Here is a 14,386-nt window from a genome sequence, read left to right on the forward strand (position 1 = left end):
TTAAAAAAAAGATATTTGTTTTCACTTTATAGAATCAGGAGTAAATGGTTTTGGCAGAAGTATACAGATGTTGATATGATTTTCTTTGACTTCATAGTTTTGAATTTATTTTTTTAATACCTAGATTTTATAGCTTATTCAATATTTAGATACATAATTCCTTAAATTCCCATTTCAAGGTTTAGGGTTCAGCCCCTTCCTCCTCACACATACTACCCAGGCCACACACCTGCCCCTCTACATTCCATTTGCTTTATTTTCTTTAGAGCAACATCTGAAATTCTTATTTTCTTATTTGTTCATTGCCTGTCCCTCCTAATAGAATATACATTCCAGGAAAGCAGAAAATCTTATCTGACACTACTGTATCCCCAGCACCTAGCACAGTGCCTGGTACAGAAAAATTGTCCTTCAAAATTTTGTTGAATGGTAGGAAGAAAGAAAGGAAAAAAGCAATGATGTTTGCTTCCTGATTTTTTTTTTACATTGAATTTTTGCTGGAAAATGTCTCAGTCCATTCGGGCTACTATAACAAAATATCATAGACTGGATGGCTTACAAAGACCAGAAATTTATATCTCAATTCTGGAAGCTAGGAAGTCCAAGATCAAGGTGTCAGCAGACTCAGTGTCTGGTGAGGGCCCATTTCCTGGTTCATGGGCAGCTGTGTCTTGTTGCTGTGCAAAGAAGAAGTTTGGGAGCTCTTGGGGTCTCTTATAAAGGCACTAATCCAATTCATTAAAGTTCCACCCTTGTGACCTAATCACCTCCCAAGGACCCCCCTCCCCACCTCCAAATACCAGCACACTGGGGAATACGATTCGACATATCATTCTGGGGTGAAACAAGCATTCAGTAGAGCAGAAAAAAAAAACGTTAACTAATTCGATGACCCTTTCTCCCATGTTACCCAGAAAAACAAGATCATTTTCCATCTCTATCTTAACATCTTTTCTTCCCTGTTCTTAAAAGCAGAGGTTTGGGCTTCCCTGGTGGCACAGTGGTTAAGAATCCGCCTGCCAATGCAGGGGACACAGGTTCAAGCCCTGGTCCAGGAAGATCCCACATGCCGTGGAGCAACTAAGCCTGTGTGCCACAACTACTGAGCCTGCGGTCTAGAGTCCGTGAGCCACAACTACTGAGCCTGCGCACCACAATTAATGAAGCCCGCGTGCCTAGAGTCCGTGCTCCGCAACAAGAGAAACCACCACAATGAGAAGCCTGCGCACTGCAATGAAGAGTAGCCCCCGCTCGCCACAACTAGAGAAAGCCAGCGCACCGCAATGAAGACCCAACGCAGCCAAAAACAAATAAATTAATAAATTAAAAAAAAAAAAGAGGATTTTCTCCCTTCCACAGTTAACCCCGTTATACTTGTACTGTTTACCTTAGATTAACATCCGTGGGTGAGCAGATGATCCAGGAAGAGTGAGGAGTGAGGAATGCAGAGGGCCCAAGGCAAAATTCGAACCTTTGAGGAAAAGACAAAGGAAAGGAAAAAAAAAAAGGAAAACGTCTCATTTACACCTTGCAATCTGGTTTCTGCCCGAATCACCACATTGAAACCATTGTCCCCAAAGGCGAAGGCGCTTGCTACACCTCCTGTTACTAAATTTCTAAGTCTGTGTCTCTCACCATGTCCTGTCTAAATGTCCTTCTCTCTCTAATCCCTTGGATAAAGTCATTCCTCAATGTTCAGTTGTGAGCCCCATGTTTTGTTTTGTTTTCCTCCATTCTCCTTTGAGCATAAAAAGTATCAACGGGAAATAAATGTATCCCGCGGTCACCTTCCCACCCACACTCCATGTTTTCCATGAGGAGTTTTCCCAGATGCTTCTGCCTCTTTGCACCTCCTGACTATCTGATTGGTACATTTTGTTTAAGGAACTGGGCTTGTATAGTTTTTCCTCTTTCTGGTTTTTTTTGTGGTTGGTTTTTTTGTTTGTTTGTTTTGTTTTTTTCTACAAAGGAACCACCTTTTCTATCCCTGGGACAGTGCCTTGCTTTTCTTGTTCTAAGTCATAGTTGGGGGAGACTAAGGCCCACTTGACCTTCACTTTCAACTATTGATATGTCCTCCGATATAACATTTATTAATAAGAAAGAGGGTAGGGCTTCCCTGGTGGCGCAGTGGTTGACAGTCTGCCTACCGATGCAGGGGATACGGGTTCGTGCCCCGGGCCGGGAAGATCCCATGTGCTGCGGAGCGGCTGGGCCCGTGGGCCATGGCCGCTGAGCCTGCGCGTCCGGAGCCTGTGCTCCGCAACGGGAGGGCCACAACAGTGAGAGGCCCGCGTACCGCAAAAAAAAAAAAAAAGAGGGTATAATCTCTATCCATTGCTTTTGTCTTCCTCATCTAGACCCTGCCTGGGAAGAAACATTCTAGTTATTGAGCTCCTCATATCTCCACAATAGTAAAGATTTTTTTAAAATGAGATCTGTGTACTCATCTTGAATACATATAAAATGTCTTTTTTACCCTTTTCTCTTCCTGATATACCTTTCTGGTGTCCAAACATACAGAACTTGTTCCTCCCGAAAAAGTCACTGCAGACTAATTTATTTGAGCATTTATTTTTTCATCACTTTGGAAATAAAGGTGTCAGTAGTTCTAATAGTTAGTACAATTGTATTTTTTTTTTAAGTCCTAAATGATGAAAAGTATCTTTCTGAGTGAATGAAAGGAATGAATCACTTACTCTCATCTGTTCTCACATATGACTTTCAAATCTTCCTCTGTACCCCCCTGGAGTCTTTTCTACTTCCAGTCCTATGTTACCAATTGTCTACAGAATATTTCCCCTTAGATTTTATTTTATCCCATGCCCTACATGTTTTTCAATTCTTTGAAACTTTTTATTTTGACATAATTGCAGGCTTACAGAGAAGTTGCAAGAATATTGCAAATAATTTTATCCTTTACCCAAATTTTCCAAACGTTAACATTTTATCACATTTGCTTTGTCCTTTTCTCTAGTCTCTCTTTTGTTGTTGTTCTAAACCTTTTGAGAGTACTTTGAAGATATGATTTCCCTCTATTGCCAGATGGTTCAGTGAGCATTTCCTAAGAACAAGGACATTCTTTTACATAAGAAAAAGACAATGATCAAAATCAGGAAATTAACATTGATACAGTACTGTTATCTAATCTAAAGACCTTATTCAGATTTCACCAATTGTCCCAATAATGCCTTTTATGCCAAGGAAAATCTCCAATCATTCATTGCATTCAGTTGTAGGATCTCCTAAATCTCCTTTAATCTCAAATAGTTCCTCCATCTTTCTTTGTCTCTTAGAACGTGGATATTTTTGAAGAGTACGTGTCAGTTATTTTGTTGGCTGTCCATCAGTTAAATATTCCTTTGACCCCATCCATCCACATTAATTTGCCCTTGGAACAACAATGAATAAATGTAATCCATTTTCCACGTGCATATTCCAGTTTCATATTTCATCACCTCTCAGTAGGTGTGTGATCACTTAACCTCTCTGTGTCTTAGTTCCTCATCTTTAAAACTGGAATAATTACACCTTCCTAATGAGTTATAGAGAGGCTTAAAGGAACTGACATGTTTAAAAGGAATTTACCCTACAAACTCATCAAGTTGTATACATTAAATATACACAGCTTTTTGTATGTTAATCATACCTCAATAAAGTAGTTTTGTGTTTTTTAAAAGGGATTTACCCAATGCATGTCACAAAGTCATTTGCTTTTCATGTGATTTGATTTCTCAACTGTCCACCATTTTGCCACTCTTACATAAATGCATTCTAGTTTGCCCATGTGTCTCTAAAAAGGGGCTTCTAGAACTACTCACCAAAATAATTGTCAGCCTCATCTGACTACTTTTTTAATTTATTGATTGGTTGATTGATTGATTGATTTTTGGCTGTGTTGGGTCTTCATTGCTGCACACAGGCTTTCTCTAGTTGCAGCGAGCGGGGGCTACTCCTCATTGCAGTGTGCAGGCTTCTCATTGCCGTGGCTTCTCTTGCTGAGGAGCATGGGCTGAAGGCGCGCAGTCTTCAGTAGTTGTGGCACGTGGGTTCAGCCGTTGTGGTGCATGGGTTTAGCTGCTCCTCGGCATGTGGGATCTTCCTGGATCAGGGCTCAAACCTGTGTCCCCTGCATTGGCAGGCGGATTCTTAACCACTGCACCACCAGGGAAGCCCCTCAGACTATTTAATATTGAACCTGTAGTCAGTTAAAACCCCTAAAACTTTTTCTGCATAACCTTTTTTGGTATTAGTATCATTACTACAACTAATACTAGCACCAGTACATCTTGACCTAATTATATGTGCCAAGATCTGCATAGAACACCTCTTTGGATGGCCCTTTATGTTATGTACTTCTCCCAATTCCATGCAGTAGTTATTATCTGCATTTTTGAGATGAGGAAACAGATTCAAAGCAGTTAAGTCACAGGATTTGTATAAGTGAGAGAGCTGGAATTTAGTCCCAGGCTTATTGGAACCCTTAAGATTCCTGATTTTGCCAACCAACATATTAGCTTTTTCTTCCCAGTTTGCATCTTGTATAACTCTCATGTCTTCCTCCAGGTCATTGATGAAAATATTATTTGAGAGAGACCCCTGTGATAAATGCTGAACGTTTTCTTCTACATTGAAATCAATCACTCTCTGGGTACAGTTTTTACAAATAGTATAAATAAACCTTGCTAGATTGTAAGCTAATTCACCTATAACCATCTTATCCACAAGAACAACTTAAGTTTTTTTTTTTCATGCCTCTGGCATCCCCCCTGGCTACTAATCTAATAGCACCACTGGGGGAAAAATGTTTGTCTTAGTTTAGCCCAGCTTGTTTGTATTGGAATAATATTGGTCCCTAGTGGTTATTCCTTTTCTTCTTACAAATTTTCCCTTTAGTAGTCTATTCTAGAATTTTGATAGGGGTGAATTCAAACAATAGTAGTTTCCAAAATTCTGGTCCCTTTCTAACAATGTCACTGAGTTGCTATGTGACCTAGAAAAGGTCACTCTTTTGACCTAGACATTTCTGAAAGAATGAGAAAATTAAATCCACCATTTATTAAGCTCAGTGTACAAATTACGTTTGATTTTGGCCACAACTTACCCAGCAAATATTATCTCTGTTTCACAGATGAGAATGCTGAGAGTTGGAGAGATTTGGAAACTTACCTAAAGTCACTCAAGTTATAAGTGGTAGAGCTGTTAGATATATTGAGTCCAAAAAATTAATAAATAAATAAGTGGCACATTTTTGCAAACTCTTTATGCTGTAAATCATGTCAGGGCACTCTGCTGCCATTAATTGTTCATTTGTACCAAATAGTATAGACTAAAAAGTAGATTTGCTTGAGCATCTCAGTGTTTCCTACCCAATCAAATCCATAATGTATCAGAAAGCAACAGTCCTCAACGTGCACTGCAGTAGCCTCAGGCTAAAGCAGTTCTGTCAAATGTTTGACATAAGTTTCATTCTACTGAGATTCTCTTGGAGATTCAAAGCTTTCTGAGGAGCCCTTTAGAAAAGAAACCCATTTAACATTCGTGAGCCACAGAGCTAGAGTTTCCCTAATCACTTTTGACACAAGCTGTTATAGGTGTTAAAGTAGTTTTTCTTTTTTCATCGTTTCTACTCCTTGGCACTCCAAGGATGCTTCTCCGGGGGTACAATGAGGTTTAAAAACATATTTTTATTTATACGAACATACCTCTTATTTGACCGTGCTCCCTCATGTACTGAGGTTGAACCTGGCCTTCACAACCTCCTAAACCTCCTAGTTTAGGGATGTGCTGCTATCCCTTTTTTTTCTTTTCTTTTCTTTTTTTTTTTTTGGCTGCGCCCATGCAGCTTGCCGGATCTCAGTTCCTCCACGAGGGATTGAACCCGGGCCTCGGCAGTGGCCACTGTACCGCCAGGGAATTCCCATCTGTTATCCCGATTTTACATTTGCAGAAAAAGGTCTAGAGTTTCTAAGGAATTTGCTCAGGCCTGACAGCAAGAGAAGGGCCAAACCGAGACTCAGATTCAGATTTTTCTCAAACCCAATTCAGCACTCTTTCACTTGACTCATGTCTTTGTTTTTCTGCCTGTGATCATTTAAAAAGCTTGCTGACGTTTCTGAAAACAAGCAACTTTGGAAAATGGACCAGGTTATGTTAAAAATGGTCGATGACCTTTACATTATGACTGTTTAAATACTAAAACTGATATTTGGAATTTTCCCCCTTTTGAAAAGTTCTTATTCCTCCCTCAGCATCAGCAGTTGGGGCTGGGAATGGAAACGGGGTAAACCATACTAAGTTTGAGCCATGTGGGAAAACGATGGGATCCTGAAAACAGCAAATTAGCCCACAGCTATACCTGTTTACATAGTCAATGTGTGTTTGTTCGGTTTGAAGATACTTCAAAAATAACAACTGTAAAAGAGATTACCGCTTTGATCAGAGAATCTGAATCTCCTTTGTTTGACCATGAATAATTGGTCTTTGTAATGTTAATGCTTCTTTTAAGGAATATCAGATCTGTAAATGCACCTTAATTACAGGCAAGCCGTTTTGGAGGGAATTCACGACAGCATTTTATTGAAGGTCTTTTCTAGTTCCCCTTCAAATCTAATTACAGTAGAAAGATTATTTTACGCCACGCAGCAAAAAGCTATAATTATTAGTGTTTTCATTCATGTTCACATAGGTGAAAAGAGTTATCTTATTGAAGAATAAGATTGAAATCTTAAAAATGTCCTAGTTTTCCTATTAAGCACAGAAGGAGGTAAAGCCTTAACTGAGTTATACTTGCTAACCTGTTAACTATAATCCAGCCGGCAGCTCTGAAGTCTGTTTTCCCCAGACTTTACACTTGGAAGCACCACTTGGGAATCCGCAACTTAAGCAATGATTGATTCCTAAATCTTGTTTTTAAATTTGAAACCAATTAAACAATCCACTCAGAGTAAGAGAGTAGAAAATATCTTTTTTAAAAAAGCTTTCCTATTGTAATTTTGTGGTATTCAGCTTAGTTATTTTTGTTGTAAGAAAATAGATGTCAATATAGAAGGTTAGATGTTGCTGAAGATGTGAGGAAATGGGATTGCTAAACTGCAGATTGGGTGATTTAGTTAGATATGAGGAAGATGTCTCAACAGCAGAGTGAAATCTCCTTACGTGGAGGTGGCTTGAAAGTTGCATATTTTATGAAACGGTATGGGGCAAAGCTTGTGAGCCAAGCAGGGCCTGCTCAAAGAGGGGAAACTTTCCATAGACTGCATTTGCTGTCTTACTTTGTATTCAATCCCAAAATGGAATTTTCTCCTCCTCTGGCCAGAAGGCTAACGACCCTTAAGCACTTATACCTTGCACCCACCAGCTTCCACCTTCCAACCTGAGAGCATTTTTTGCAATATCGTGTTAACATTTAAACTTATCATTTTAAAACTATGAATAGAGCCCATCACACCTGTATAGGAGGGGAAATGTCTCTGAGGTTTAAACCACACTGAGTTAGCACATTCCCAGTCATTTGGGGTGTGGTTTTTTTCCTAATTATAGCAGCAATTAGCTTTGCAGCATTGCATTCATTCCGAACAGCAGGGATGGAGAACAATAATCTTGTTTACCTGAAGCTGGAGAGAGTGTACCTAGCTTTGTTCCCTCTTCAGCCTAATCTAAGTGCTTTGCTAGGTGCCATCCTGCACAATAGAGTGTGACTGGGCCCCTCAAAGAGCCTCCCTCACCTGGTTAATTCAGTTGTCACTGAAAACCTCCACAAGGTCAACGAAAAACAGGTAACACGCCGTTTCAGACTTAAAAAGGGTGGCATCTTTTATTTACATTGATTTCAAAGACGGAGCCCTCAGATATAGTGATACCTTTTTTTTTTTTTTAAATCGTTTAATCTGTTAAAATTATCCCAGGGAAAACAATGGAGCTCCTTTAGAGTGTTCTTGACAGTGAATGAAATAGGAAGATGGCTGTTGTCAAAGGCTCTTTTGCAGTCATGGGGAGGAGCAAATTATTAAATGGACAAGTTATTTACATTTGAAAATGAACTGCATTACAATGGGAACGTGTCATTAGTTTTCATTTTCCACAACAAAGATTTTAGGGTAATTTCCTTTCTTTTTTTTTTTTTTTTTTATTTTTATTTTTATTTTTTTTTTAATTTCCTTTCATGAGAGTTGTTTCTCTTCTATGTACATTATCCTTCAAAACCACTGTTGTCACCATCAGAGGGTCTTCGGTTTGGCTTTGGGTTTTTTCCTTAAGGTGTAGGAAGAATAGCCTTGATTATTCTAAATACCTAAATGTTAGGGCAAAAGTTTGATTGCAGCCAGCAAGAACTGAAATGGTGGGTGGGTACAGTACAAATGGGTCGTAGCCCTTGTACAGTGCCAAACGATAATACTCTGAAGGTATACTACAGCGTTTGACATATTTTAGTGTTTTACAGTGTACACAGTTTATTTCTCTACTGTCAAATGTAGGCTACTACAGAGGAAGAACAGTAATCAGTTATACATTAACCACGAAAGGTCATTTCCTGTGGCAAATGCAAGGTCTATTGATCAAGTAATATTTGTTGGTAGAAATGAGTCTCATTACTGAATGAAGCTTGTGAAGGAAAACATTATCTAGTGGGACATGATGATGTGTGCAAATCATCCATTTGCTCAAGGTGGTTTGAATATCATCAAATGTTTATCTGCACTTCTTAAATGTAATTTACTGACTTTTCAGCTAATCAATCCCCAAAGCTGCGTTCTTTTGTCAACTTACTAGGCTGCACATTCTAACAATGATTAATTGCCTCATGTTAACTATGAGATAAGAAAAAAAAAATGAAAAGAAAATGAATGACGTATTCATTTGGGTTACAAAATGGGCTATAAACTAGTTTCCCAGCATGAGCTGTGGTTTACTTTCAAACTTAAATAACTTGTCTATGTAACCTTATCTTCCGGGCACTTCCTGCAAACTTCATATATTATGCAATGACGCCCATAAATATAGGTAGAAGTTAACTTGAATGGCTGAAACAGAGTTAACCACACACATGTAGTTAAAGCTTTATCACCATTTCTGTCATAAACCTCTCCCTTTTCTTTAAGAGATTTACCAAGCTATCATAAAAAAGTATTATGGCTGTATCTTTGCAAAAAAAGAACGCTTGAGAAGTGGCTTACCTCCTTAAACATACTGGACTTCGGCTTACCGTCCCATAGTCATGAACCATGAGTGCTGCCACATGTCAGGAAGGCCACTTTGTTTGCGTGTCCAACGTCGCAGGGTTGAGGTGGCACCGGCATTTATTATTCCCTTATTTTTCATAAATTCCTTAAAATTTTAACACAATATAACTCCAATGATGACATATTACTAGAGGTATACGATTTAAACACATGTAGCCAAGTCACCAAATAAACAAGGAAAAGTGTAAAATAGAATGCTTTATGGGGAAAAAAGTGATTATACATAATCAAATATCTGTAATGAGAGGGATAGAAATTTTCCAGGCATATAAATCGGCCTTAAATAACTGGGCAGGAAAATTGAAAGGATCAGATCCCCTACATTGACTTGGTAAATGGCTATAGCAAGCATCCTGATGATTCTGCTGACTTCTTTTCAAGAGCTAACACCAGTGGCATTATATCTTGCAGTATATATGTAGCATCTTGAGAAATTTTGCGGTACGCGGCCTCTCACTGTTGTGGCCTCTCCCGTTGCGGAGCAACAGGCTCCGGATGCTCAGGCTCAGCAGCCATGGCTCACGGGCCCATGGTTCTTTGGTTCTTTGGTTCTTTTCAGACCAACCACATTCCATGAATCCTAGCTCATATTCCTAGTAATAGGCATTTATGGAGATAGGCTACTTTTTGCATGGAATCGCCAATGCTTAGCTGGGACATAGCTAGCAACCTCCCTCCCTGCCTGCCATCCACAACCCCCAATCTCTCTCCTGTCTCCAGAGGTAAACTGATAACAGTTATGTGTTAGCCATTTTAGACAATGTATATTTCACATACATCACTTACATAAATGACACCATGAAATATGTATTAACCAGTGACATTTTTTTTTCACTTATTGTGCCTTTAGAGACATTTCATGTCGGTATAGATATAGCTACTTCATTCTGTTAAAATTTCTGGGTAATATGTGGATAGAGTAGAATTTACTCACTCGTTTACTTGACCATTACTTATTGTTGGATATTTAGATAATTGTCAGTCTTTCATTATTACAAACAGTGCTGCAATAAACATTCTGCTACATCTATCTACTTTTGTGTACACTTAAGGGATTTTCAGGAATGAATTTCTAAAAGTAAAATTTCAAAGTGTGTGAAAATTTTACCTTTTGATAGATGCTTTAGAGTGCCCTGTGCAGAGAGCCGTTTTACCAAGACCCTACAAAGTTTTATTTTTACTAACATTTATGAGACTTCCAGTTTCCCCACACCCTCTCTGAATCACTTTCATTTCTGTACATCTGGTGAGCAAAAATGGTTATCCCATTGCTGTTTGTTTTGCATTTCCCTGAGAGTGGTGGGGTTGAGAAACTTTTCATACATTTATCACCCTCTTGTACTTCTTCTTCTGTGAATTGCCTATTTACCACCATTGCCTAATTTTCCTTGGGTTCTCTCTGTCTTACAGATTTTTTTTTTAAAGATCTCTTTTATGATTGTGAATATGAATCCTTTGTTGCAAATGTTTTCTCCCAGATAGTCACTTACTATTTAGGGGTTTGGGGTAAAGGGGTCATTTGTCTTTTACCTTCACGGTCACACTGATACACAAGACTCTCCATTAGGTTAGACTTTCTCTTGGACTTTATTATATAAATTCTTTATATAGCATGTAGAAATTAGGTTTGATCTATCCGTGGGCCAACTGTCCTCACCAGTTTACCCAGTTTGTGATTTACCCTAAGCACTATGTCTGTTCTTACCCAGAATTCCCTCCTCTCTCCTCCTATCTGCTGTTTTGCAGAAACTTGTGTTTTCTTTAAGGTCAGTTCAAGAATCAAAGTCCACAGCGGATCTCTCTTCCTTGTTCACTATCCACTGGCACAAAGTTATTTTGTTATTTTATGTGCACATATACTGTAACTTCAATGAGTTGGGAAGCTACCCAACTGAAGGTCCCTTGCTTTTGCCATAACTCCCACTGTCTAACACATAGTGGGACTCTAATAAATAATTGTTGGTTGTTTTAAAAATTCTTTTTTATAGGAAAATACTTAATCTATCCCTTCTCCCCCAGACAGGTACACCATCCCTGTGCATTTCTTCAATCATCTTTTTTGTGTAATTTATCTTTTGCTCCATTTGTCGTTAGGTCACACCTGCTTATAATGTCTGAGGTTCTAAACCTCAACAATAAATTGAGAGCAATGTTAAGGATCTGCTTTTCTGAAAATTCTCTGGTGACACAAAGAAGAATCTAGTATTTTTCAAATTTGAAAGACGCATCTCTAAAGTCTAACTTATTCCCTGGGATAGGTTTTTATTTCATGCTACCTGAGACCTGTCTTCTCAGACACTAAAGAGAGACTATGGCTTTACGGCAGTTTTTTTTTTTTTTTTTTTTTTTGGTTTATTTGTTTTTTAAAATTAAAAGTCAAAAACCTAATCTACACTACATTAAAATACAATTTATATTTCATTGATTGGTCAAGTTGTTCTTATTACTACTGCTTCTACTGTGCTTTCCTTAAAAAACTTTTTTTTATATCATAGAATGTTTCCAAAAGATACAAAAATAGTGAGAATGAACCCTTCATGTACTCATCACCCAGCTTCAACCATTATTAACTCGTGGTCAATCTTTTTCATTCATACCTTCATTCAGTGTTTATCCTCTCTGGGTTATTTTGAAGCAAATCCCCAAATGTCAAATCATTTTATACTTAAATATAAAATTTAAGTCCAAAAATGTAGTTCAAAGCTCTGGAGGCCCTTGTGTTTTGTGTGTGTACGTGTGCTTTCTTCATTCAGACATGCATTTTCATATAGTACTCTACACGGCAGAGCCATGGTTGGCTGAAGAAACAAAGATGAAGGTAACATGTAATATAATAAAAATAAATTTGATAAGTGCAGTGATAGTGGTGGTACTCAGTACATAGGGCCATCATGACAAAAATGATAGTTCCATAAGGTCTGTATGTTTTAGCTGAGGTGGGATTGCTTTAATGGGTTTGTGATAGGTTCTCCTCAATTTAACTTCAAGTCTCCTACAAAAACAAATCTGTGAAGACCAGTGCTAGAAAGCAGGATCTCATCTTTTGAAATAAAACAAATAGTTCTCAAACCTTTATTCTTTTTTTTCCTTTTAATTTCAAAATGATTTCAAACTTAAAGAAAAAGTTGCAAGAATAAACAAAAAAATCCCATATTCATTTTACCCAGATTTATCACTAACATTTTGCCACATCTGCTTTCTCTGTCTCACGCTTTCTCTCTCTGTCCCTCTGTTTCTGCCTATCTCTCTCTGTATACACACACACACACACACACACACACACACACACACACTGATTTTGGCCTTGATTAATTCAACAATTAGTTGCAAACATCATGACCCTTTATCCATAAATATTTAGAGAGTATATTCTAAGAACAAGGGTATTCTCTTATATAACCAGTTATACTATTAAGTTTGGAAATGTAGCATTGTCCACACTCAAATTTTGCTAATACCCCAATAATGTTCATTGCAAACGATGCTGCAATAAACATTCTGGCACGTCTATCTTTGTGAACATTTAAGAGATTTTGAGGAATGAATACCTAAAAGTGGAATTTCAAAGTGTTTGAAAATTTTATTTACAGTTCATACTCAAATTTTACTAATTAGTCCAATTGTGACAATTCCCTCCGGCCTCCCCCCATGTAGTTCAAACCAGGATTATTTATTCCTTTAAAAAGAAACAGTAGCTGCAACTTTGTCTTTCATGACTCTTTCATCATATATATATATATTTTTTTTAATTTATTTTTGGCTGCGTTGGGTCTTTGTTGCTGCGCCCAGGATTCCTCTAGTTGCAGCGAGAGGGGGCTACTTTTTGTTGAGGTGCGCGGGCTTCTCATTGCGGTGGTTTCTCTTGTCGTGGAGCACGGGCTCTAGGCACGTGTGCTTAGTAGGCACGTGTGCTCAGTAGCACGGGCTCTAGAGCACAGCCTCAGTAGTTGTGGCACACGGGCTTAGTTGCTCCGCGGCATGTGGGAGCTTCCCAGAACAGGAATTGAACCCGTGTCCCCTGCATTGGCAGGTGGATTCTTAACCACTGTGCCACCAGGGAAGTCCCTCTTTCATGATATTTATTGTACATTTTTGAAGAGTGAAGCCAGTGGTTTGTAGAAAGTTCCTCAATTTGAGTTTGTCTGACTTTCCTCATGGTTAGATTCAGGTGATGTATTTTAGGACCGGGGCACGAACCCGTGTCCCCTGCATCGGCAGGCGGACTCTCAACCACTGCGCCACCAGGGAAGCCCTCAGGTGATGTATTTTTTTTTTTTTAAAGATGATGTTAGGGGTAGGAGTTTATTAATTTATTTAATTTATTTTTGCTGTATTGGGTCTCCGTTTCCGTGCGTGGGCTTTCTCTAGTTGTGGCAAGTGGGGGCCACTCTTCATCGCAGTGCGCGGGCCTCTCACTATCGCAGCCTCTCGTTGCAGAGCACAGGCTCCAGACACGCAGGCTCAGTAGTTGTGGCTCACGGGCCTCGTTGCTCCGCGGCATGTGGGATCCTCCCAGACCAGGGCTGGAACCCGTGTCTCCCGCACTAGCAGGCAGACTCTCAACCACTGCGCCATCAGGGAAGCCCTCAGGTGATGTATTTTTATGTACAGTACAATACAACACAAGATAAACAACACTGCATCCTTCTCAGTTCATCACATCAAAAAAACCCCATGATATCAATTTGTCCCATTAATGATGATGTGAATTTTGATCATCTGCTTAAGGTAGTGTCTGCCAAGTTTTTCCATTGGTAGGTTACTATTTTTCCCATTGTAATTAATACCTTATTTGTGGGGAAATACTTTGAGACTATGTAAAATATCCTATTTCTCATCAGAATGGTACCCAATCATTTTAGCTTCCATTAATTCTTGCCTTAATCAATTAATACTACAATGGTTGTTAAGAGGGTGATGTTTCTAACTCATTTCTTCTACATTTTAAGATGGCATTCTATGAAACTTTTATTCTTAATTTTACCTTTTATGTTTATAAGAATAAAATTGAGTTCACCAAACATCAGTGGTCTCTTTGGTGTGGGACACTGTGCTCAGAGACATCATGATGGACACAAAGACAAGACCATTCGTGTCCTGCAGGGGCATGCGATTTTGTAGGGGGAGATGGATTCAAGGCAGAT

This window comes from Neophocaena asiaeorientalis, unplaced genomic scaffold (assembly GCF_003031525.2).
Source record: "Neophocaena asiaeorientalis asiaeorientalis breed wild unplaced genomic scaffold, Neophocaena_asiaeorientalis_V1.1 scaffold212, whole genome shotgun sequence".
NCBI lineage: Eukaryota > Metazoa > Chordata > Mammalia > Artiodactyla > Phocoenidae > Neophocaena > Neophocaena asiaeorientalis.